The sequence below is a fragment of the Manis pentadactyla genome, chromosome 9, assembly GCF_030020395.1.
Source record: "Manis pentadactyla isolate mManPen7 chromosome 9, mManPen7.hap1, whole genome shotgun sequence".
Lineage (NCBI taxonomy): Eukaryota > Metazoa > Chordata > Mammalia > Pholidota > Manidae > Manis > Manis pentadactyla.
The window spans coordinates 126,344,351-126,352,793 of NC_080027.1; positions in this window are offsets into that span (position 1 = coordinate 126,344,351).

Here is an 8,443-nt window from a genome sequence, read left to right on the forward strand (position 1 = left end):
ACGGATGAAATACTATTTTTATTCTCACTTGTTTTCCCTTCAGTTTGGCAAACATAAGTTTATATTTAATTTGGGTCGCTTATCAAAATAATGTTATCTTCATATTCTTTGCAATTACAGTTTTATGTTAATGTCACTTTGCTAATTCAGTTGATATTAAATACCGGAAGGAAGGATAGGTGTTTTGCTTTGATACATCAATACTTTGATTTCTTTAAAAACCCCCAGGACCAGTTTAGTGGGTGGATTCAGATCATGTGCTACATAAATTTGATGCTTCTGCTTTCAATCGTCAGCATCTTCCCCAGGGGCTTCGGTAGCGCTTTAGCTCCCCGTGCAGGCAGCTTCCTGGTGTTTGCTCCACCCGAAGCAAAGCCTGGGGTAGGAGGCTCCCAAGGATGCATGAACCTCACGGCTCTGGCTCTCTCTGTTTCTGTACGTCTGCGAACTGTTGGGTGGTGGGCTGTCCAGTTGCAGGGGGGCAGGATATGGCAGCCGTGCAGGTCCCAGGGCGCTGTTGCAGAGGTGCGCTGAGAGGCTGAAACCAAGGCATTCACACGACGCTTGATGGGTACCACCAAGGGCCTCAGAACTGTGGGCAGTAGTTGCCAGAGAAAGGGCAGTTTCTCACTAGACTCAAACTTTTATAATATAAGCAGTATGGCCATAAAAATAAGATGGCTTTGCGAATCAGCATTTATAGGAGACTGTATTTAAACAAAAATAAATGACCCTGGGCTATAATGCCACCCCGCTGGTCAGCTTCATTTGCTGGCAGTCTGGCTACTGTTCCCAGCACCGCACACCCCGATCCTTCAGTTATCTCCGGTCACCTTCTTACAACGGCATATCCTGCCTGCTCTCATCTGAAGCTTTTGTACCGCATTGGGCATTGCCGGCCACCCTCTTTGAGACTCACTTCCTTAAGGCAGCTGGTGGACGAGATACTGGGGGGCAGAGTCCTCCTCACAGCCTCACTGTGGGGTTAAATGTCATTGTAGGAGTAAAGTGCCCAGGACTTTTAATTACTTCTTAATTGCTTTTTATTGAAGCAAGCATCTTTCATATATCAAACCCCTGAATGCCTGAAATAAATAACTTTTAGACTCTGCAGTATAGAGTGCCACCTTGTAAGATCCTTCCAGTGTCATCCTATTAGTATTTCTAATACAAGTAAGTTTTTTAAATAAGATTTTTTTCATAAAGCCAGTTTTGTTATGTGTGTGGTTTCATAAGATCTTTACAAAGAACATTGCCACATACTTGAAGTATAACTCTCCCTGGTTAATTTACTTTTCAGTAGGACCCGTGAATGAACTGCCCTATTTTCTGATAAAAGGATACTATTTTTTTTTGGCAGGCTGAATATTATTCAGGTTGTGTCTATGGAATTAATACCAACACTCCTCTTATCACCTTATTATATTTTCTACTCACCACAATCAACACAAAGTTTGCCCCATAAATGTGAGTAGGTATGGAACAAGAGGTGACATGTCATTCAAGGTGACTTTCCTGGCAGCCACAAGTAAATTGACTCCAGACAGATAGGACTCTTTTGTTGTCTGCAAGCCATGCTTAGAGTGACCCCAGAGGCTCTTGGGCCACAGTGTGAAAACCCCCCAATGATCAAGTAAACACAGTTCTCTTGTTGTACAGTTAATATGAGAACCTATTTTATAGTTACTTTTTATAATATGTGGCATATGTGGTGTTAATCAATGGAATAATGTTTGCTTTTTAAATATGTTTATAATAGTAATTTGTAAAGTGCTCACAATTTTAAAATTTGAATTTTAGCTTTCTGAAAAATTTGCGTATCCTTATTTTTTTCATTTCATCTCAGAAAGATGAAAACTTGGCAGAACTGTTTGCAAATAACTGGGTTCCAGTTAAGCTCTATTAGTCGTGTTTTTTTAATTAGGGGAAATTCTTTATTCTTTAATTTGCTCATCTGTAAGATGATGTTTGCTTCAAACTTCTCTAAACCTTCCCAAATCTGTATTTTCTGTGCTTCATCCTTTTAAATCCCTCGCTCCCTGTCTAGAATGTGCTTCAGAATGATATGGGGTGGGGAGATTGGATGAAATAAGGTTGGCCAGCAATTGGTCATGATTGAAGCCAGGCAGTGGGTACATAGTAGTTCATTATTATTCGGTCTACATTTGATATATCTGAAATATTCCATAATAAAAATATATGTACATTTATAACATCTCCAATCCTATCTTTTGACTTGTGCTATACTTATGTGTCTTCAACTTACCACTGAACCTTTTGGCTTGAATTTGGCCTGTCTAGAGCCAAATTATCATCTTCCTTACAAAAAGTCTAATTTTCTCTTTCTGACTTCCCTATTGCCTGTGGTGCCACCCCTCCCCCACCCCCCGTGCAGTCACATTCAAAATCGTGGTGTCACTGCTGACTTGATTTCTCTCCCCAGTCTTCGTATCTGCTCAGTCACCAGGTCCTGCGTGTTATTCTTTCAAAATGTCCACATCTTTATGCCACAGAAGCCAGGACTCCATCACCTCAAATGTACATTTAGTATACTAGAGCTTCTGAATTGGCCCTTCTAATTCTGAGACCCCATCACCTAACATCCCTCCAACCCAGAGCAGGAAAATGTTTTTGGAGTGTGATTTCACTGCTTCTCCGATGTTCCAGCTCAGAGGCCGTCGGCAGTTCCCTGTGGACAGCAACTTCAAGTCTGAGTTCTGGCTGGTGTCCGAGCCCCACCTTCATCAAGTTTGCTTAGCGCCTTCTTCCCATGGTTCCCAGCCCGAGCCACCTGCTGTGGCCGCTCCGCACACTGGAACAGTACCGAACACCATTGCTGAAGGATTAAACAGTTCATCAGAACTTCTGTGAGCACATTCATTAACTGCTGGCAGTGGACCTGATGTGCCCTGGTGAGCTCTGTCGTCCAACATAAGTAAAGGAAAAGTAGACTCAGCTAACAGAGGGACGGTTTTAACTAGGGAGGGAATGTATTTAGCATTTTTTTTTCTATTTTGAATCCTGGTGATATTTACATGGGAATTATAAAGAATCTTAAGTGATTGGAATCAGGAAATAATAGTAAAGCAAAAATTCTGAAACCAGGGCAGCATTTTAGAGATGTAAAGCTGCTGGGATGTGTTAGGCAACTGAGTGCATTTAGTTAAATGTGGTACTTTAGAAAAAGGTAATTAGGTCGTTTGTAAACCACTGTTACGATTTTTAAGACATTTCATGCAATTATAACTGTTTATGACTTTTATGAATGCAAAAATATGAAAGATGTAGGAAATTCCCAATTGAAAATAGCATTTCACGCGAATGTGTGTGTGCGTGCACGCATGTGTTTACAAAGTGGCAGAATATTAAGGCGAATATGTAAGTCTACGAGGAGAAGGTAGCCGAGAAATTTTCACTCTATGTCTTCTTTTAAAAAGTGCAGACTTTATATTTGTTTCTTTATGGGAAATGGCTACATGATTTCATTTTGAATTCTTATGGGTTTGTGGGTGGAGGGGAAGTGTGGAGTTTGTGTGTGTATGTGTTTTGTAAGTAATACATTTCAATTTTTTATGGGGAAATGCAGTATTGTGTTAAGAAATTAAATAGTTTATATACTTAGCTCTTACTAGTAGATACTAAATAGTACATAAAACATATAATTCATTCAAACTCCTAGCAAATAATTCGGTTAGTGCTGTTGGAAATATTATTGGGTGGGATGCATTTAGGACTTTTTTTTTTCAGTAAGAGATCATTGTAAATGATTCAAGGGAAATTCATACGGGTTTTAAAGAAATACCCAGACTAAAAGTGCCCTGGGTTTATAAATCCAGGAACTGAGGAATCCATCATAACTTCAAGCTGAAGGACAAATAGCTTTGACTTTTCTACAATCTTCTTGCATTTGGTGTGCACTGGAGTTGATAGTAGGATCTAGTTGAGGTATATACTTCCTTTCTAAAAATCTATAAAATGGGATTCTCAGGATTTCAATTTACTTTATGTGTAATTGAAACTTCCATAGCTTTTCTTAATTATTTTTCGAGTGTTGTTTCAATATTACATACATAGTATTCTCAAAGAACTAATTTTTAATCTCCATTCTGTTCTGCAAAAATACTGCTTTTTCCAGTTTTATTCAGTAACTGAAGGCCTGGTCTTTGTGACACTAATGAACTCACTAGATATATGTCTTTTAAAAACAAACACAAAATCAGATATATGCTTATGATAACCACTTTTTTCCCATACCAAAATATGGACACAGTCTTACAAATTTTATTTGTAATGTCAAAGTGCATTTTATACGGTCAGTCTTGCACAGGTTAAAATCAACCATATTAGTTATACCTTTATTAAGTTTCTAGAAATCCAGGCCATCTGATTGCTGCACAGGACTTGTGTCTGCAAACCGTGACGATGACATCCTGTGGTATTCTAGACCTTATTATCCTACTGGCCATGATTAGCATATGTAAATGTCTTTTATAAATAGTCAAGCTTCTTTATAGATCTGAAAGCTTCAGACCAATAGCTTCTGACAGCAAAGACCATGTCTCTGAGGCTTGCTTGAGCTTTCACTGACAGCTTCTCTAATCTGAAAAAAATGCTGGTACTTGGGGGGGGTTAGTTCACTGCATTCATTTTTTTCAGTCCCTACAAAGCCAGCCTGGTTGGACGAATGAGAGCAAGTTCATAGCGCTGCTGGGCAGAACGATGATGTGAATAGTGCCCTCTGAGTTGCACAACAAGGTGACTGAATTTTAGGGTGTCTGTCTTAGCTTTGGTGAAAGTTGTGGGAGCAGCTAACCCCTCGCAGTGTTTGGCTTGGTGGGTAGCAATGCCCTGGCTAGAAGCGACAGCAGCTGTAATTAGGCCCCGTGCCTCCTCACAGCCTCTCTGAGCTCCTTGGTTGCAGAGCTGTGTACTTCACCGGTTAGGATTCATGGTGCGGACATCTGGGCACACCGAGCACCGCACAGAACCTTGGTGATTCCCTGCAGCTGGCGGTGGGCATGGGCGTGCAGAGAAGGGCCGCTGTGATTTCACAACAACTTAGGAAAAAAACCAATAAGTTTATCATGATTTCATGAGCATCAAGGCTTGACTTTGTGCATGTAGGTTCTATTTTATGAGAGGAAGCAGAATCCTCATAAATAAGTATGAAGACAGTGTTTCATTTGGTCGAAGGAGCAAGAAAGTGGCTACCTAGCTGTAACATTTTATGCTGTGCTGGAGGAACCCTGTTTCATTACATTATTGCATTAAAAGGAGCATGTTAAAAAGTAATATGGCAGTTATGAAAATGGATCTGTGAATTTAATAAGATTGTTAAAAGTAGCAAGTAATTGTCAAGTATTTAGGTGACTAATTTCTAAGCTTTTAATAATATGAAGTGAAACCAATGATAATTTTTTTGAATGCTGTGGTTAATAAAAGTAGAAGGTGAATGAAGAAATAAAGGTCAAGAAAGGGGAGACTATAAGGCAGTGAAATGAACCAAGTAAGAATGATTGATATTCTTGACTGATTTTTCTTACTAACTCTAGCAGGGAGGGAAAAACAAACACAGAGCCTAGAAGGACCTGTAAGGGACTCAAGGAGGATGAGGTGATGTCACTCTCCTAAACAGACTCTGGTCATTGTCCCCAATTTAATGCTACTGGGGATGCTAAGAAGTTACTTCTGAGATAATAGAATTCCTTTCTAACCAGATAATAGGCACTGTTTCTCTGACAAATGAAAAGGAAGATTAAAAATTATTTATTGATTCTGTAAGGAACAAAATAAAAGCACAAACCTTTAAACTGTTGGCAAAGGCACAGAGAATTAATACTGCTTTAGTATCAGGCGGTGTTCTAAATACTATAGACGATTAACTCATTTAATCCTCACAAATGCCTTTTGAGGGAGCTACTATTTTTAATCAACATTTTATGGATGTTCAGAGGGGTTATTACCTAAGGTGCCCAAAGTAATCAGTAGAGCCAGGGCTCAAACCCAGGCGGTGCGGCCCGGCACCTGTGCGCAGAACTGGGCTCAAACCCAGGCGGCGTGCCTGCAAAACCACTTCCCTATGCTGAGCTTCGGTGCGAATGGGCAACACACAGCTTCCCTCCTCTGGGCCTTGGGAGTTCAAAGCGGAGTCCGTACCCTCAACAAAACATCTGTAGCCAGAGAGACCACCTGGTTGGGCGCTCCTTAGTTCACGGTCATTCCTCCGGGACGGGAAGTGTGGATGTCCGCGGCCTGCTGGAGGGCTGGGCGCAGAGTTCAGGGGAGCCCTCTGACCTCCCCCATGACCTCGCTCTGCCCGCCCGTCAGTGCCCAGGGCCGCCGAAACAGCACGACGCCGGACTCTCATGCGTGCCCACACAAGTCTTTATATGATGTATAACTTAAAATAAAACATGTAAAATTTATTATTAAAACTTATTTAAAATAAAAATAGATACAATATTTAAAATAGGTCTAGTATTTCTACCTTTTAAAAAAAGTATGGATTTATGGTCATCAAAAGGAAAGCTGAATTCTATAATGTTTGGCAGTTTATAGAAAGCATCCGTACAATTGAGTAACCGTCATGAGATAAATCAGAAAACGAATCCTTTCATATTTGTACTGTTCTACAATTTACAAAATTTCCTTATATATTAATGTTTACAAATAAACTGAATTGTTTTAATATGTATTCTGGATTGATTTTTTTTCTCCTAAAATGTTAGGCGGAGAATAGTTCTGGAAACTTGATGTAGGTGCTCTAGTTCTCTTTATTTGTTTATAAATAATTCAGACATTTATGAAAATGAAATCCCTGGTTGTGTCAGATTAGATTGCTGTTCAGCAAACAGCCGCCCCCCTCCGCCTGCGGGGAGCGCGTGCCTCCCTGCCCGGGGCCTTTGGGCTGGGCCCCGTGACTTAGTTTGGCCAATGGAATGAGAGCAGATTTGACAAGGGCAGAGGTTTTAAATGCGCTTGCATGGCTTGACTTGCCGTCTCGTGGTCCTGCTATGCAGCCCAAGAAGCGCTTACCCAGACAGCTCCTTCCCCTTCAGTCCCCTGCCAGAGACACAGCGGACCTGAGCCTCACCAGCAACCTGAAGCAGAGCCGCCCAAGCGACATGCAGGTCTATGAGCAAGACACGGAACGGCTAAGTCACTGACATGTTGGAGTTGTTAGGCAGCATTACTGCAGCAGAAATCTGACTACAGTTGAAATCCTTATGGTGGTAGAAAAAGTCACAAAGGAAATGTACAAATGACCTACGATGTGCAGCTGATTATAGTAATTTAATCCCATATCATTCTTACAACAGCCCCATGGGGTGGGAACTGTTATCTCATTTTATAGATGAGGAGATTAAGTACTGAGGGGGTAACTTCTCCAAGGCCACACAGCTAATATACTGAAGCACAGGTGTAACCCCTCTGTGTATATGATGATAAAACTTGGGCTTTTTTCACTACTGTCTCATATATTATTGCATTTTTAAAAATCCCAGGTATAGAATGAGGCTTTTCAAAGTAAAAAACATTAAAAATAATACACAAAAGACAATTACTATCTCAAAAATAGAACATTTTAAAAGGAAAACAATACCCAAGAGAAGATGGAACATTTGATTCCATATATGTTTAATATAAAAACCATAAGAGCAGAGATTCATGGCATACTGACACAGGCTCGAATTCGGACACCAGCTGTATCCAAGGAGATGGCTCGTTCCTTATTGGACACTATTAAACACTGAATGAATCTGGAAGGGCTGTTCCCAGGTTTCTAGGAACATGGAGCTCAAGGCTTGCTCTGTTCTGCAAGTGTTGTGACAAGCTGTACATACTTAGCTCTCTTGTTCACCCAGGAGGCCTTGGGTCAGAGGACGGCCCAGCAATGACTGCTGGGTGCTCCGGTTGACAAAGCCTGAGACAGGCACGTTGTGTCCTTGTAAGTCATGCGGTTTCACTGGGAAGGCCAGAGGTGGGCTGGGGCATGGCGTTTGCTGCTCAACCTGTTCCTGCTTTTTTTTTGGTGGAGAGGTAGAAGGCGGGTGCACAGCCGTCAGAACCACTGGCCACACTGGCTCTTTATTCTGTTGTCCCCTTTGCTTCCTTTGCTGGTTTCTCTGTTTCCTTACAGCCGGAGTACTGGTCTGGTTCCGCTCCACACTGCCCCATCCTACAGGCAGAGTAAAGGAAGGGGGCGGCAGGCAGCAGAGGCTCTGGCTTTCCAAGAGCTGTGACCGTTTCTCTGCCCACCTTATCCCTGGCTGGCAGGTGGGGTGTGGAGGCAACTGGCACCCTCCCCTGCCCGGCCCTGTGTCCTTCTCGCCCTGTACAGAGAGCCACTCCCGTCCTCCCCCTCCAGGCTGGTGCCCTCCTGCCGCCCCCTAGCTACCCAAACCCCAAACCTCCTCTTGCTTTTCTTCATTTACTCCAGCGC